Genomic DNA, 18,387 nt, shown 5'->3' with positions numbered 1-18,387 from the left:
CACAGGTCGCCCCCCCATACTGCGGACAGGTCACAGGTTTCCCCCCCATATACCACGCACAGATTTCCTCCCCCCCATACTGTGCACAGGTGTCCCGTCCCCCCATACTGCGCACAGGTTCCCTCCCCCCCATACTGCGCACAGGTGCCCCCCCCCCATACTGCGCACAGGTCACCCCCCTATATACTGCGAACAGGTTCCCCCCCGATACTGTGCACAGGTTCCCTCCCCCCCATACTGCGCACAGGTGTCTCTCCCCCCATACTGCGCACAGGTCACCCCCCCATATACTGCGCACATGTTCCTCCCCCCCATACTGCGCACATGTTCCCCCCCCATACTGTGCACAGGTTCCCTCCCCCCCACACTGCGCACAGGATCCCTCCCCCCATATTGTGCACAGGTTCTCCCCCCCCATACGGCGCATAGGTGTTTCCCACCCCATACTGCGCACAGGTGTTTCCCCTCCCCCATACTGCGCACAGATTCCCCCTCCCATACTGCGCACAGGTCCCCCCCCATACTGCGCACAGGTACCCCACCCCCATACTGCGCACAGGTCCCCCCCCATACTGCGCACAGGTACCCCACCCCCATACTGTGCACAGGCCCCCCCCCCCATACTGCGCACTGTGCTGTATTTCACATACACATGACAGAAAAAAAAAAGATTCTTCTCACCTGTCCTCAGTTCCCTCAGCGTCCTTTCTGCACCTGTGGCCCCGTCCAGCAGCTGCCGACATCAGCGCTGTAGTGCAGTGTATTGCCGTGCAGAGAACGGCTCTCTGCACAGCAATATCAGTGCCAGCCGCCGGCCTATCAGATGCCAGCGCAGCGGCGTATGACATCACTGCCATGCGCAGATGTCAGCTGCTGGCCTCTGATAGGCAATACACTGCACTACAGCGCTGATGTCGATGGCTGCTGGAGCAAGCCGCCATCGTTACAGGGTCTAAGTGCCTGCGGGCCGCATGAAGCAGCCGGAGGGGCCACATGCGGCCTGTGGGCCGCGTGTTTGAGACCCCTGCTCTAAAGCATACATGTCAAACTCTGGACCGTGGGCCAAATCTGGCCCGCAGGGTTATTTTATTAGGCCCGCAACACCAGAACCGCCACCCCTATGTGGGGCCATAATTCAATATGGAGGACTATGTGGGGTCATTATTCTGTATGGAGGACTATGTGGGGCCGTTATTCTGTATGGAGGGTTATGTGGGCCCATTATACTGTAAGGAGGACTATGTGGGGTCATTATTCTGTATGGAGGACTATGTGGGGCCATAATTCGATATGGAGGACTATGTGGGGTTATTATACTGTATGGAGGATTATGTGGGGCCATTATTCTGTATGGAGGACTATGTGGGGTCATTATACTGTATGGAGGGCTAGGTGGGCCCATTATACTGTATGGAGGACTATGTGGGGTCATTATTCTGTATGGAGGACTATGTGGGGCCATTATTCTGTATGGAGGGCTAGATGGGCCCATTATACTGTATGGAGGACTATGTGGGGTCATTATTCTGTATGGAGGACTATGTGGGGCCATAATTCGATATGGAGGACTATGTGGGGTTATTATACTGTATGGAGGATTATGTGGGGCCATTATTCTGTATGGAGGACTATGTGGGGTTATTATACTGTATGGAGGGCTATGTGGGGCCCATTATACTGTATGGAGGACTATGTGGAGTTATTATACTGTATGGAGGATTATGTGGGGCCATTATTCTGTATGGAGGACTATGTGGGGCCATTATACTGTATGGAGGGCTATGTGGGGCCCATTACACTGTTTAGAGCACTATGTGGGGCCATTATACTGTATGGAGGACTATGTGGGGTCATTATTCTGTATGGAGGACTATGTGGGGCCATAATTCGATATGGAGGACTATGTGGGGTTATTATACTGTATGGAGGATTATGTGGGGCCATTATTGTGTATGGAGGACTATGTGGGGCCATTATTCTGTATGGAGGGCTATGTGGGCCCATTATACTGTATGGAGGACTATGTGGGGTCATTATTATGTATGGAGGACTATGTGGGGTCATTATACTGTATGGAGGACTATGTGGTGCCAATTATTCTGTATGGAGGACTATGTGGTGCCTATAATACTGTATGGAGGACTATGTGGGGCCCATTATACTGTATGGAGAACTATGTGGAGTCATTATTTTGTATGGAGGACTATGCGGCCCCATTATACTGTGTGGAGGACTATGTGGGGTCATTATTCTGTATGGAGGACTATGTGGGGTCATTATACTGTATGGAGGACTATGTGGTGCCTATAATTCTGTATGGAGGACTATGGAGGGGCCCATTATTCTGTATAGAGGACTATGTGGGGCCCATCATTCTGTATGGAGAACTATGTGGGGCCATTATTCTTTATGGAGAACTACAGTCATGGCCAAAAGTATTGAGAATGAGACAAATAGTAATTTTTCCAAAGTTTACTGCTTCATTTTTTGTAATGGCAATTTGCATATACTCCTGAATGTCAAAGAGTGATCAGCTTAACAGCAATTACTGTGCTTGCAAAGTCAATATTTGCCCAGAAAATGAACTTTAACTCCCAAAACACATTTCAACATCATTGCAGTCCTACCTTAAAAGGAGCAACTAACATCGTTTTAGTGATTGATCCATTAACACAGGTGTGGGTGTTGATGAGGACAGGGCTGGCGATCAATCAGTCATGATTAAGTAAGAATGACGTCACTGGACACTTTAAAAGGAGGCTGGTTCTTGGTATCATTGTTTCTTTTCAGTTAACCATGGTTATCTCTAAAGAAACACGTGCAGCCATCATTGCACTGCACAAAAATGGCCTAACAGGGAAGAGTATCGCAGCTACAAAGATTGCACCTCAGTCAACAATCTATCGCATCATCAAGAACTTCAAGGAGAGAGCTTCCATTGTTGTCAAAAAGACTCCAGGGCGCCCAAGAAAGACCAGCAAGCGCCAGGACCGTATCTTAAAACTGTTTCAGCTGCGGGATTGGACTACCAGCAGTGCCGAGCTTGCTCAGGAATGGCAGCAGGCTGGTGTGAGTGCTTCTGCACGCACTGTGAGGCAGAGACTCTTTGAGCAAGGGCTGGTTTCAAGGAGGACAGCAAAGAAGCCACTTCTCTCCAGAAAAAACATCAGGGACCGACTGATATTCTGCAAAAGGTACAGGGAGTGGACTGCTGAGGACTGGGGCAAAGTCATTTTCTCTGATGAATCCCCTTTTCGATTGTTTGGGACATCTGGAAAACAGCTTATTCGGAGAAGAAGAGGTGAGCGCTACCACCAGTCTTGTCTCATGCCAACTGTAAAGCATCCTGAAACCATTCATGTGTGGGGTTGCTTCTCAGCCAAGGGAATCGGCTCACTCACAGTCTTGCCTAAAAACACAGCCATGAATAAAGAATGGTACCAGAATATCCTCCAAGAGCAACTTCTCCCAACCGTCCAAGAGCAGTTTGGCGCCCAACAATGCCTTTTCCAGCATGATGGAGCACCTTGCCATAAAGCAAAGGTGATAGCTAAATGGCTCATGGAACAAAACATAGAGATTTTGGGTCCATGGCCTGGAAACTCCCCAGATCTTAATCCCATTGAGAACTTGTGGTCAATCATCAAGAGACGGGTGGACAAACAAAAACCAACAAATTCTGGCAAAATGCAAGCATTGATTATGCAAGAATGGACTGCTATCAGTCAGGATTTGGTCCAAAAGTTGATTGAGAGCATGCCAGGGAGAATTACAGAGGTCTTGAAGAAGAAGGGGCAACACTGCAAATATTGACTTGCTGCATTAACTCATTCTAACTGTCAATATAACCTATTGGTACTCATAATATGATTGCAATTATATTTCTGTATGTGATATAAACATCAGACAAACACTAATAAAAACCAGAGGCCAGCAGATCATGTGAAAATATAATTTTGGTGTCATTCTCAAAACTTTTGGCCATGACTGTACAGTACAGACCAAAAGTTTGGACACACCTTCTCATTTAAAGATTTTTCTGTATTTTCATGACTATGAAAATTGTACATTCACAATGAAGGCATCAAAACTATGAAATAACACATGTGGAATTATATACTTAACCAAAAAGTGTGAAACACCTGAAAATATGTCTTATATTCTAGGTTCTTCAAAGTAGCCACCTTTTGCTTTGATGACTGCTTTGCACACTCTTGGCATTCTCTTGATGAGCTTCAAGAGGTAGTCACCAGAAATGGTTTTCACTTCACAGGTGTGCCCTGTCAGGTTTAATAAGTGGGATTTCTTGCCTTATAAATGGGGTTGGGACCATCAGTTGTGTTGTGCAGAAGTCTGGTGGATACACAGCTTATAGTCCTACTGAATAGACTGTTAGAATTTGTATTATGGCAAGAAAAAAGCAGCTAAGTAAAGAAAAATGAGTGGTCATCATTACTTTAAGAAACGAAGGTTAGTCAGTCCGAAAAATTGGGAAAACTTTGACAGTGTCCCCAAGTGCAGTTGCAAAAACCATCAAGCGCTACAAAGAAACTGGCTCACATGAGGACCGCCCCAGGAAAGGAAGACCAAGAGTCACCTCTGCTTCTGAGGATAAGTTTATCCGAGTCACCAGCCTCAGAAATCGCAGGTTAACAGCAGCTCAGATTAGAAACCAGGTCAATGCCATACAGAGTTCTAGCAGCAGACACATCTCTACAACAACTGTTAAGAGGAGACTTTGTGCAGCAGGCCTTCATGGTAAAATAGCTGCTAGAAAACCACTGCTAAGGACAGGCAACAAGCAGAAGAGACTTGTTTGGGCTAAAGAACACAAGCAATGGACATTAGACCAGTGGAAATCTGTGCTTTGGTCTGATGAATCCAAATTTGAGATCTTTGGTTACAACCACTGGGTCTTTGTGCGACGCAGAAAAGGTGAACGGATGGACTGTACATGCCTGGTTCCCACCGTGAAGCATGGAGGAGGAGGTGTGATGGCGTGGGGGTGCTTTGCTGGTGACACTGTTGGGGATTTATTCAAAATTGAAGGCATATTGAACCAGCATGGCTACCACAGCATCTTGCAGTGGCATGCTATTCCATCCGGTTTGCGTTTAGTTGGCCATCATTTAGTTTTCAACAGGACAATGACCCCAAACACACCTCCAGGCTGTGTAAGGGCTATTTGACCAAGAAGGAGAGTGATGGGGTGCTACGCCAGATGACCTGGCCTCCACACTCACCAGACCTGAACCCAATCGAGATGGTTTGGGGTGAGCTGGACCGCAGATTGAAGGCAAAAGGGCCAACAAGTGCTAAGCATCTCTGGGAACTCCTTCAAGATTGTTGGAAGACCATTTCCGGTGACTACCTCTTGAAGCTCATCAAGAGAATGCCAAGAGTGTGCAAAGCAGTCATCAAAGCAAAAGGTGGCTACTTTGAAGAACCTAGAATATAAGACATATTTTCAGTTGTTTCACACTTTTTTGTTAAGTATATAATTCCATATGTGTTAATTCATAGTTTTGATGCCTTCGGTGTGAATATACAATTTTCATAGTTATGAAAATACAGAAAAATCTTTAAATGAGAAGGTGTGTCCAAACTTTTGGTCTGTACTGTATGTGGGGTCATTATACTGAATGGAGGACTATGGAGGGGCCCATTATACTGTATACTGGTTGGCCCGTGACTTTGTCTAAGTTTTTAATTTTGGCCTTCTTAAATTGTAGCGGTGGCAATAACCCAGGCAATGAGGAGATCACAATAAAATGAAAGGTCTCGGCAACGGAGATGATTTTTAATAAGAGGTCAATTGGAAAGTTGTTTCTTTTCACACGCACTTTGCAATTTTATCCATTTAAGAAGATGATACAAGCCCTTTTAAATGCAATAGTGTCTGAAAAGCAGACAGGACTGCAGACTTGTACCAATTGTGATGAAGATTTCGGACTCCCTTTAAGTTAGAAAATGATCGAAAATAAGGAATATGGAGCCTGCTGCAATGGCTGACAAATTGGCACCATGTTCTTATGATACACAGATAATAATAAATCTAATAAATCTAACTCCACGCTTTTAACAAGAAAAACATTGCCGGATCCATTTGATTTGCTGTTCTGGGTAGATATTATATTACAAATCAAATAAATCACATTAAAAAGAACAGAAAGTTGAACAGAACAAATTACTGTAATTTAGATATTTCCTGCATCGCTGAAAGTATTCTAACATCATTTCGAATTGATATTGTGGATTAAAGTGAAAATAAATACATTTAGATGAAAATGTCAAATGTTACTATATCTGGCTTGGTTAAATTGTTATACAGACACATTTTTTTAGGAAATACATAAATCAGGATGGGAAAAAAAATCATAAAGGGATTGTATACCTTGGACATACCCTTTTATTATAATGATGAGCTGATTACAGATGTTGATCAATAATGAAGAGCAAGTGTTCAACTTCCCTGCAGCACCACCACAAGACAAATAAGGCATTACATAGTATCTATTAAAATCATTGGGCTGTCTGTGTATAGGCTGGATGTCTAGGTCATCCAAAGGCTACAAAAGGATTGGACGTTGCTGAAATTCCAACGACTGGATCCTTCTCTTCTCGACATTATCTGTTGGGGGAGAGACAGGAGGCCCTCGTAGACATTAGACTGTTGGCCAATCTTACTGTTATCAGCAGGTTCAGCCAACTTTAGTCTAATATGTATGGGGGTCTTTAGGCTCTATATGCTTAAAGCAATTGTTGGGTGGGTCTTGACAGTAATTGTCGCTAGATTACGTGCAGCCATTCCTTTTAGAAGCCCCAGGGAGGAAGAGGAGCCACATGGGAATGGAGCCTTGGTTGTTATATTTTTGATGATACCAACTTTTGAGATGGCTGAATAACTGTCCAGTCAGGGCACGAAAATTACTGCACATAATATATGGTCAGGAAAGTTATACTGATATACTCAGCATTACTGGACACGCTTGCCTATGACCTGTCCTACTCTTTTGCTAGTTTTTTGGTTCTCTGCTGTGAAAATGAGAACATCAATACCATGTAATAATACGCTTGCAGTTCCTAGATGTCATGTCAGCTATTAAAAACTTTTGTAAATAAATTATCGTATTTCGATCTCCAACTAAATGACTATGTACAGACTATAATTTGGACCAAAAGAATAATCCTCAACAATGGTAAAATTACACAAGATATGGATCACGGCAAGTAAGGTATTGATGAAGGCAGATAAACAATTTGCCGAACAACCACCAAAGCCACCAAACGTTTGTATCTGGGTCCCAACCACAATGCATCCGGGTCCGCATTTTGTTACTATAAAAGATAGATTTTGGGTCTGTAAAAATAAACTTTCCCCAAAGTTCAGTGATTCTTGTTCTAGGCTGATGCTAAAAAATGTAAATCAAATCATGGATAAAAGTTAGTAGACTCAAGAGGGCAAATTCCTTACTTTACATCTGGTGTTCTAGTATGTTCCCTGGAACAAACACTATAACTACCTCAATATCAATCACCTTTATTATCATTTTTCAGCTTTTCAAACCAAAAAATGTGAGATAGTGGTGGAACGCTTTCCCGTCCTTTTTTTGTAGGGGAACCCGTTGTCTTTCACTCCAGTGATCTATGGAAGTCCGAGTGGTCTGACCTACATGAAACTTTTCACTGTACAGGTGTTACATGTTTTTGGTCTTAAAACCCCTTTAAACCAGACTATATAGCTGTCCTATTGTAGTGGTCTCTAAACTACATGATATATACCACTGTATTAAGGTATCAAGTCTATAAGCCCTTTAGGACAACTCTCTCATGTATAAAGACAATGGCTTAAGTTAAGGGCATGTGACCTATAGAAGAAAACTGTTGGGTATCTCTGATGGGGCTTATGGTGGCCCCATCCTACAGCCCACCACCTCTCCAAAAATGTCGAAACGTTAGCATAAAAAGAAAAATCTCATAAATTTGCTATGGTAGAAATTGAATAATAACCATATAAAATCTATAAGAAAACTTTGAGGCATCTACAGTCCCTCAGAGCCCCAGCTCATGGTGGCCCTCTCCTGCATTAGCCTAAAAAGTAAGAAAAATCACAATAATCTACTGTACTAGAAGGTGAACAACCTATAAAAGAAAACTTTGAGACTTCTAATTATTGCAGTATCCACATATTCTTAGGGAGCAAAAGCAGCAACAATTCAGATTAGCCCGTTACTTCTGTTTTCATAAAGCCCTTCCCATTTGTGCATTAATTTTCCTCAATGATTAAAATACCCAAATACCTTTGAGAGCTGTGGATGTGAAATCCATTATAACCCTCTGTGATCACAGACTGTCATCATCGTCAAGGTCTGTATTGCTCTTAATAACGTCGATACTGATGTATCTTTAAATAATATATCTTGGCCCAGGGATCATCTGGTTCTTGAAATATTTACCCCTCCAGCAATTGAAATCATGACAACTGAACTTCCGTCACTGTACAGCATGCTCCCAGACCTTTGGTTCTTCCCATTACTCTGCAAAAGTGACAGCAGCAGGAATCTCACAGCTCGGTGCTAATGTATGCACTGATCCACACTGTACTTCGCAGAGGAGACATGGACAATGACAGCGATTCGCACATTTAATAATTCAGTGAAATGACAAGTTCTTCTTCCCAATTACAACCTGCATCACCTTCTAACGACGCTTAATATGCAACGTCATGTGAATTCCATGTATATAAATATTTAATCATACAATATACTGTTATGAATGTAACACACAATCATGGGTAACGGAAATAGGGAAGACCTACTACAGGGAGACGCCGCACCCACACCTAACCGGTCCCTGTACATACTAGAGGAGCCAAACTGCACAACTCAGAAACACCACCTTGGACCTGGCTCCCTAAAAGGCCATCGGGGGGGTTTCTCATACCTCCTAAGGAACCAGAGGGGAGGCCACGACACACTGCCAACAAGAGAGGGGAAAAGTGTGCAGGATGATACAAGACCCAGGGTGAGAAAATTAAAACATGTTCTTATAGGGTAGAAAGTGAAAGCTTAGGAGAGCCAAAAGTAAATGGAGGAAGTATAATCTCCCGGAGAACCTAATGAGGTGAAAGGAAGAGGAACTGGAAAGGAAAATAAACAAACACACTGCCGGAATTCAACTGGTGTTTACCATGCAAGGTAAACTCCTTAGCTGAAGGGCTAGAACTCCTAAATCCAAGTCCACCAAGAGGTATAGCCAGCAAGGAAGTGCAGTGAAAGGTGAACATAAAAAATCGCAACCCAAAATGTGATAGGGCAGACTAAAATGGGAAAATGGAAAAGATCTGGAGAGGAAAAAACCAAGAAGGGGAAACGATTGGAACCATCAACATTTGGACAGAGAAGAAAAGGCAATAGCTTAGCAGACAGGGGAACCGACCATGCAGCAACAGGTCAGCGGATTGAATCCCCAAACCGAGCCATAACATGTACGGAATATATCCAAAAAAGATATAAGAATAAGGGGTTTTACTCCGAAACATGTTTGCCATCTGTGGGGATGCGACTTTATTCCACTAATTATTTTTTAAAAAAATTACAATAAAATTTGGAGATTTTATGGAGGATCTGGATGCTGGATTTTTTTCATTCTATATACTGAATATAAACAGCCTTTAAGAGAGATCTTGTTATGCACCGGTCCCGCATCTGTGCTTTACTTCCCTCATCCTGATCCACTTGACTCTGTTGTGCTCCACATTGGGCTTTGCAGATGGTCTGGCATGATCCCATGTGAGCACCTGCCCGGGCCTATATAAGGTTCACCAAGACACACACCTGTGTGTTGGTATTAAGACATCAGTGCTCTTAAAACTCTGAGTTACACCAAGCACCTTGACCTGCTGTGCTGCCTATCTGCAGTCCCCTGGACATCTCCTGCCTACCTGCGGTTTCCAGCATCCTAGCTACCTGTCCGTGGTCTCCTGGACATCTCCTGCCTGCGGTTTCCAGCATCCTAGCTACCTGTTCGTGGTCTCCTGGATGTCCCCTGCCTGGCTGCGGTCTCCAGCATCCCAGCTGCTTGTCTGTGGTCTCCTGGACGTCCCCAGCCTGCCTACGGTTTCCAGTATCCCAGTTATCCATATCCTGCGTGCCTCACTTGTATGCTGTAATGACTCCTGTGGCCTGTGTGCCCACCCGGACCTTAGGCTTGGTGAATCCACCTCACCCAGTGAGCCTAACAGATCCATAATAAGTAAAGACTTTATAAGTAAAAATCTGACCAGTTTACAGCCGACATTTATGATCAAATGTCACAAGACTATATATGAGCGAGGGGTATGAAAGAAAACCTGTTAGCTGACTCATGCTGCCTGAGCCAGGGTCCATGTCCCCTCTCCTCCACCTCATTTTCCTGTTTGTACTTTAGGACAACTGGCTGCAGCAGGAGCCTCCCCCTCTACCTTTCTGCAGTATATCACATAGATTGTTATGCCGGTCTCTTCCTTCTGTTCTAGGAACCTCAACTAAGCCCCAGCGGGAAATGGTACAGATAAGCAGATTAACCATTGTATCCTCTGCATTATTTCTACAGGACTGGTTAACCCTTGACAACCTATATTCTTTTAATAGGAATGAGGACAAATTCTCAGTTTTTTTATTGCATTTTGAGATTAAAAACTATCAGAAATGGCACCTGATGGCACTCATAAGGCTTGAAATGCGCACAGCTTCTCACGCAAGAAGTCACATCACAGACTGTACTTACATAATGTGATACAGACAAGTGGCGGGTGCACGCTGCCCATTAGGAGACATATGTGACCATGAATACCCCCAGTGTTTGCAGCAAAGGCGCAGACACATCTACTCGTGAATGTGCTCCCTGTGTGATGTCTGCCGGCTTCACGGCTCACATGATGGAATCATTTAACTCCACTGATCTAATTAGTGCACATAAGCCAGTGAATAGGAGCGGTCATCTAGAGTCCAAGTGTGACAATCCAGCGCAATTTACAGATGTCGAGCATATATGACAAGTCTGTGTTCAATCTTATGTTACTCATGGGGGCAAAATTCTATCTCCGAGGGCCCTTAGTCCCATTGCTTTTCCTATCTGCTGGCAAGAATATTTTGGGCCAAAAAGTAATGAAAAGGGCAAAACAAGCACCTGGCCATTATATCCTAGAGGGCAAAACAAAGCCTGACACATAATAGTTCGATCCTTAATAAAGTGCCCCCTATTTTTTATGTATTGCACTATCTGAGGCTACCATTTTTCTGCAGCCACAGCAAAAACCTGCTCTCTTGGCAGTAAAAACATTGTGTTCAAAATGCAGATTTTGCTGCAGTTTTTATGGCCTTTTTGGTGCATTTTTGCAGCATTGTTATGCTTCTTTTTGGTGCATTTTTATGGCTTTGGGTACATTTTTGCTGCATTTTTAATGCCTTTTTTTGCTGCGTTTTTGCTAGGGTTTTTTTGCTTCATTTTTTTGGGTGCGATTACATGTGTGATTTTTCGACAGTAGATGTTTAATAAATTTATTATTATTCACTAAACACATAGTTAAATCTTTTTTCCTGCATTTTTTTTTTACTTTTTCCATACTTTCAAAAGGGAAAAAAACGTTTCAAAAGTGCTGAAAGAATTGATGTGCTGCAGATTTAAAAAACATTGCAGTTTTCAAATTCAGTCAGGAAAAAAAAGTGTGGGTATGAAATTTCTACAATCTCATAGCTTTTACCGGTACTGTAAAATGCAGAGTCTATTTTACAGAAAAAAAAAGGCAGCAAAAAAAAAAAGATGCAGAAACACTGTGTGTGAATATAACCTTAGAATGGTAGAAGTTGGACAGAAGTAACATCTGGGGCTCATAGCAGATGTGGAACAGGGACCCGGAACTTTGTCATTTATAGTAGACTTCTAGAGATGAGAGAATCAAAACTTAAAAGTTCGGGGTTCGTACAGGACAGTCACTGTCCTGTGCTAAACTCCAAACACGGACTTCTCCTGTAAGTCCGTTTTAATGTTGGGAGTTCTGGAAGTTTTGGGGATGAGAGAGAGATTTTCCAGCTCCAAAGTTCGGATCTTGATTGATTTCTATGGGGTTCGGGTTCTGGTTCAAGTTTGGGTACAGTTCTGGTACCTGAACCAAATTTTGGACTAAAGTTTGGGTTGGGTACCAGAACTCGAACTCCCAAGGGTCCGCTCATCCCTATAGATGTCTTCTCAAATAAGGAAACGGGAACTCAATTTTCAGAGTCCAGAGGCAACTGAAGTCTCTGCACTCCATGTAGTTACGTCTTAACGCATGTAATCCATATATGACTGTATCAATAAAGTTTTGTCAAAGCCAAATACAAGGAAGTATCAAAATCAAAGAGGCTTTGTTTAAAACATGACATACCAACAAGAGACAAAAACTGAAGAGTCAAAAACGCGATAAAAATGCGTGTACAGAAGGTAATGAAAAAACGCAAGTAGCTTAATTTACCTAATAGGTGCAGAAATGGGGTAGAAAATCTGCAACATTAAAAACTGACCAAAAGTTCATTTGGCTGGGCTCGCGTATCGCATTGTTTGGTGCTGATTTACATTTGAATTTTATGCATGTAGATCTAGAATAATTTCCAGTCCCAGCAAAGTAAATCTTAACTTAAATTGGCCATACACATTAGACTTATGTCAGCTCAACTCGCTGATATCGACAGGTTCGTCTGACTGTCTAACGTGTATGATGGTCGTGAGAGATGTCAATCAAGCACATTCCCATCAGTATCCCCAGAACATGCCATAAATGTATAGCAGATATAGGTCCCACCAATGGGACCTGCATCTATCTCAAGAATGGGATCCTGTCTCGTGATGCTTTCCGTGGAGAGATGGGAGTGGGAATTCTGACCTCCTGTCAACCACCAGCATCGGGTCCGGGACCTCGTGCCTCAGATGCGCTGGTAACTGGAGAGTGGATCCTGGGGCTAAGCAGAGAGTTGTTAAACTTCCAGGGCCAATTTTACAAAAAAAAAAAATGAGGCCCTGGTCAAAAAGTAAAGTAAGACTCCCTGCTCGAGGTTTTTACACCTTTTCTCACAATTTCAAATCTGCATCTATAACACAGATATAAGCACTTTTTTCTAAATTTTCATACCCAAATAGTGCCGTACAATGCCCGTACAGCATTACCATACAGCGCCCAAATAATACCACCATACAGTGACCACATATCACTCCATAGTTTACTTCATAAGTGCAGTTTTTAGTGGTGCTCCCTAGCAAAGCATGGTCCTGGGCAATTGCCCGATTTGCTACCCTTTAAAACTTGAACTGAAGACTGTGCCCATAGATTGTACCAGCAAAAGGATGAGAAAATGTCATATAATGTAGAAACTGAAACAAGGGCCGTCCCACATTCAGCTTCTCAGCGCACTGTACAGTGCATTAGGCCACGTTCACACGTTCAGTATTTGGTCAGTATTTTACACCAGTGTTTGTAAGCCAAAAGCAGAAGGGGGAGGGGGGAATGCAGAAGACTTTTATTTCATATGCAAATGAGGTTGCTTCAGTGCACCTTTGCAGGACCCAGGTCTCAATCTACTGCTATGCCTGCCCTCCAATTTGCATAACCAGCACTGTCCCTTACCTTAATTGGCGGTGAGCACTGCCTAAACTCAAATCCCTGTTCCTGTGTTTGCACACTGACACTGGAGAAGCCCAGCGGCACGCTCACATTATTAGGGTGGGTGCGGGTGCGCACTGACCTCGGGTTCCTCTCTGAAGCCGCTTACTCATTATACTTCCAGGTGTAGAGAGCGGTGGCCACAGCGTCAGTGTGCACGGGCAGGTCGCAGAACAGAGATTTGAGTTTAGCCAATGCTCGCTCTTGGTACGTGAGCGCTGTCTGTCAAGATAAGGGACAGTGCTGGATGTAAATTTGAGGGCATAATGGTGCACTGAGTCCTTGGCTACACCAAGGGTGCACCAAAGCGCCATCATTGGTATATGAAATACATGAAAGTCAACATTAACCTCTTTCTGACGTGGAGCGTAATAGTATGGCCCCGGGTCACCAATGGGTTGGCATGACATCCCGGGGTCTGCAGGAGATCCCTGTGGTTGTCACTGCCATATTGCTATGAGCGCCGCCCAGTGGTGAGCGCTCATAGCAAGTGAGCAAATCTGCTACACACAGGCTATTCAATCATCGCCCGTGTGTAGCAGAGGGGATCAGGTAACTGCAGCTTCTAGTCTCCCATGGAGACTATAGAAGTAAGCAAAATGTGTAAAAAAAATGTTTTTAAAAATATTAAAAAATATATAAAAGTTTAAATCACCCCCCTTTCGCCCCATTCAAAATAAATAATAATAAAAAAAAAACACATGTACATATTTGGTATCGCCGCGTTCAGAATCACCCGATCTATCAATATAAAAAAAATAATTAATCCAATTGGTAAACGGCGTAATAAGAAAAAAAAATCTAAAAGCCGCAACATTGGTAGCCGCAACATTGCAATAAAATGCAATAAGGGGCGATCAAAACATCGTGTCTACTCTAAAATGGTATCAGTAAAAATGTCAGCTCGGTACGCAAAAAATAAGCCCTCACCCAGCTCCAGATCATGATAAATGGAGACGCTACGGGTCTCGGAATATGGCACCATATTTGTCATTCAAAAGTACAACTCGTCCCGCAAAAAAATAAGCCCTCACATGGCCATATTGACTGAAAAATAAAAAAGTTATTGCTTTGGGAAGAAGGGGAGCAAAAACAAAAACGCAAAAATGGAAAATGCTCCAGTCATGAAGGGGTTAAAATGTACTTTACTTGTATGATTTTTATAGGTACTAAGACCCCTATATAAATGTTTAAGTGGCTGAATTTGTATTTTGGGGTGAGAGACTCCTTTAATAGTCTGGTGAAACTGGGTGAAAACTTACCATCAGCCTACATTCACTATTCCTTATGCACATTAAGGAATTAAGCATTAATCATTCCCATTTGCATGAAAAGATAGACAATGTGCAGAAAACATTTGCTGCCTAATTGATGCAACCGGAAGCAGAGAGACCCAATAGTTTATTATTCTGGGTTCCATTTTGTATCAGCCTTTAGAATGGAAGAAAAATTGCATCATGCAGAACTTGGGGCATCAAAAGCGCATGCCATTCCTGCTACTGTTTTCTGGCCTAGGCTGCATTTTTTATGCAGAAAAAAAAATTATCAAAGAAGCTACATGTGAACATAGCCTTATTCTTGCATCCAAAAAAATGACCATTAACCAAACTCCATAATTAATTATTTATTATACTTATACAGCGCCAACTTATTCCAGAAATTATCATTACTGTCCCCATTCCCTATCAGTATGTCTTTAGTGTTGGAGAAGGGAACCCACAGGAAATATACAAACTCCATGAAAATGTTGTCCTTGGTGGGATTTGAACCCAAGATTGGCCCAGGTGCCATTGTCCCGCTGCTTCTGTTTCTATCAGTAATAAAAAGGACCTGTTTTGCACATAAACTGCACTTGTTCCTCTAAGGGCTCGTTCAAACCACCGTATTTTCGGTCCGTGTGCTATCCGTGAAAAAAAAAGGAACAGCGCTCAGACCAATATTATTCAATGGGGCAGTGCAGATGAGCAATTTTTTACACTGACCAAATTTGCCTGTGAAAAAAATTGCAGAGTGCAAAAGTTTCTTCCATAAATTGGATGAGACTCACCCATTCAAGTGTATGGGTGCGAAAAAAAATCGGATGCTACATGTAGACACAGTATAGCATTCAATTATTACAAATACATTGCAATTCTAAAACACAGGGAACGGTAAATAGTCCTGTAAATGATTAATAGCTGCCGCTGTGAAAAGTAGATTGTATACAGACAGGCCCACAAGAGAACAGGGGAATCCTCCGGTGGGCCGCTCTGCAAGACTGGGCCACCACCTCTTATAAGAGCAGTACTAGGCACTAAATACTTGAATCACTATGTACAGATAAAGGCAGCATCTCATTCATTTATCAATCTACCCAGTTCATTGTTATATATATTTGTGATTGAGGATAATGTCACATTTGCATGTAGCAGAAAAGTGGGGTCCTGGCGTTAACAGACCAGTCCAACACTGTAAAAGGATGACAAGTGAGAAAAAAATTGTCCCCCTTTTCTGGATAAAACTCTGAACGATCTTTAACATTCTCGTGTAAACCTGGACTGGAAAGGAACAGACAAAACTGAGTGTCCAAATTCAATTATGATCTTATTGGTTGGTTCCAAAAAAATGGGCAACATGGAAATTTTAAAAACTAATATGGCAAATATTGCACCAACTTAACCATACTCCTGAAAGGCAAAATGGCCAAGTTAGATGAGTTATTTACGCTGTGCATTTTGCAAAAAAAAAATGCAAGTAGTCTATTTTACTTAATGGGGGCAGAAAATCTGCAACATCAAAAACTCATCAAAAGCTCATGGTGGGAACATAACCTTACACAGAGGATATATCTAACCATCTATATCTGCAGCTGGGTGACAGCTATAATGATGACCATACTGTTCAGCTAATTTATATATATGTAGTGCAAAATTGCAGTAGGTAAGTGCATTGGCCAGATTATTGGATTTCCTCTGTTCTGCAATGGGTGGTGCTGTATAAAGTGGGCCATGTATTCCTGGCAGCTCCTCAAGAGCTAAGGCAGTGTAACAATAATGTAGCAAACCGCTCATGCCCTTCCACCTGCCACTTGTCCTTTATGTAGCGCATGTGACTAATCTGCCACTATGTATCACTGTTTATAAATAAACCCCATGTAGCAATGTGTTATATCCCTCTGCAATACAAGAGGATGATGAGGGTGAGCATGGCTCACTGGGTAAAGGCGCAGGAGGAGAGATCCATTCTCTGCTCTCCAGGACCAGCTAGCCATTGATTGACAGGAGCGTCCCAGCCTCCTTTGCAAGGCGTTTACCCACCACATGGTAGATTAACCCCTTCGCAACCAGAAATGTAGCTAATAATGCTGATCCAATTGCCAGCTATTAAATCATTCTGTACCATGTAATAAAGCAGTATTCTTACAGACCAGGTGAGGTGGGCACTGGCTTATGACCACCCTGCATGGTGCTGGCTCATTATTAGATGATACATTATATATAATATGTATACACATGCACTGGGCAGGTGGTAAGCATGTTGTATGACCAGCTGGACCCCCACCCCTCCCCCTATGGATTACCATAGGTGATCATGCATTCCCATTGCAATACTATATGTATAGAGGAGGAATCCCTCCTATAGAGGTAGGATGGGGCCAGCACTCACCTGCACTCATGCTGGAGCTGCTAGCCCCTGGCTTCCATCCAGCAGTGGGCAATCTGTAGCTCCAGGCAAGCCTTCTGCTGCTCCTTTACCTGTTACACATCAGCTTAGAACAGACATCCCAGCCACATGGATGAAGGTGACCATTGCAATGTGTCCCCCCTCCTCTACTCCATCCAAGGAGCCTGCAATACCCGGTGCACTGCAAGCAATGAGAGCAGAGGCAGATGCTCCCTGTCCTACACTCTTCTCCTCCACTGTCCCCTCCTCCTCATCTTCAGCACCGAGCTGATAAATGTTTCTGGGACAGCTATAGCGCAGGCAAGAAAGCACAGAGGCATCATGGGTAGTGTAGTCCTCTCACTCCACAACTATTGAGGCTTGCATGCTGAAATGTCAGTGCAGGAAACTACACAGACCAGGATGCTTGTGCAAGGAATGTGCAATAGGAATTGTGAGCACTAGGTGGCGGTGTGAAGATGCTGCAAGAAAATCACTGTACCTCTGACTTTGCAAAGCCATTAATACAGTCCTACAAATTACAACACAAAACACACACACCTTTCTCTAGCCTTGTGCTAAATCATAAAATACTTATACACATATATAAATTTGACATATGCATATATATATATATATATATATATATATATATATATATATATATATATATATATATATATATACACTGCTCAAAAAAATAAAGGGAACGCTTAAACAACAGAATATAACTCCAAGTAAATCAAACTTCCGTGAAATCAAACTGTCCACTTAGGAAGCAACACTGACAATCAATTTCACATGCTGTTGTGCAAATGGAATAGACAATAGATGGAAATTATTGGCAATTATTAAGACATCCTCAATAAAGGAGTGGTTCTGCAGGTGGGGACCACAGACCACATCTCAGTACCAATGCTTTCTGGCAGATGTTTTGGTCACTTTTGAATCTTGGTTGTGCTTTCACACTCATGGTAGCATGAGGCGGACTCTACAACCCACAGAAGTTGCTCAGGTAGTGCAGCTCATCCAGAATGGCACATCAATGCGAGCTGTGGCAAGAAGGTTTG

This window comes from Phyllobates terribilis, unplaced genomic scaffold, assembly GCF_046119375.1.
Source record: "Phyllobates terribilis strain yellow unplaced genomic scaffold, ASM4611937v1 Scaffold_1__5_contigs__length_1240528914, whole genome shotgun sequence".
Classification (NCBI taxonomy): domain Eukaryota; kingdom Metazoa; phylum Chordata; class Amphibia; order Anura; family Dendrobatidae; genus Phyllobates; species Phyllobates terribilis.
This window is presented reverse-complemented; position numbering follows the sequence as displayed.